The sequence below is a fragment of the Octopus bimaculoides genome, chromosome 1 (assembly GCF_001194135.2).
Source record: "Octopus bimaculoides isolate UCB-OBI-ISO-001 chromosome 1, ASM119413v2, whole genome shotgun sequence".
NCBI classification, from domain to species: Eukaryota; Metazoa; Mollusca; class Cephalopoda; order Octopoda; family Octopodidae; genus Octopus; species Octopus bimaculoides.
Genome location: NC_068981.1, coordinates 59,719,873 through 59,720,643, shown reverse-complemented (window position 1 = coordinate 59,720,643; position 771 = coordinate 59,719,873).

Below are 771 nucleotides of genomic sequence, written 5' to 3'. Positions count from 1 at the left end.
AGATTCAAGGCTTGAATATGGTACTTATGCGAAGGCACCCGAATATCACATCCCAAAAGGATGGGTGATTAAAATCAAATAATAAGCAACACGGATTTCAAAAGTGATTGCAGTACGCACGTTTCATGCTACTTCAATTTATTATTATTATTATTATTATTATTATTATTATTATTATTATTATTATTATTATTATTATTATTATTATTATTATCATTATTATTATTATTGATCAAGGCGGTGAGCTGACAGAATCGTTAGTACGCTGGTCGAAGAGCTTAGCGAAATTTGGTCTCTCTTCAAAGTCTCCCTTCAAGTATATATATATTTGAAATTTTCGGAGGTGACGACAACTGGCTCGAAAAGCAATCAATAAACAGAAAAATATATATGTATATTTAACATTAAGGATAAGAATTCACAGGGTATCAAACCTGTTTAGAAATAGGAGTCAATATCCCAAAATCAACCAAAATCACAGAATTAAGACAGAGACATATGCTCTCTACTTGCAAATAGAGAGCGTATGTCTCATCTTTATACATAATAAGTTTTTCAAATCTACCGCGCAAAATTACACTTAATCGTGGTTTGGACTTTTACTCTTCCTCTTAGTATATATGTGAAGGCGCATGGCTCAGTGGTTAGAGCGCGAGCTTACGATCGTGAGGTTGCGAGTTCGATTCCCTGACCAGGCTGCGTGTTGTGTTCTTGAGCAAGGCACTTTATTTCACGTTGCTTCAGTTCACTAAGCTGTAGAAATGAGTTGCG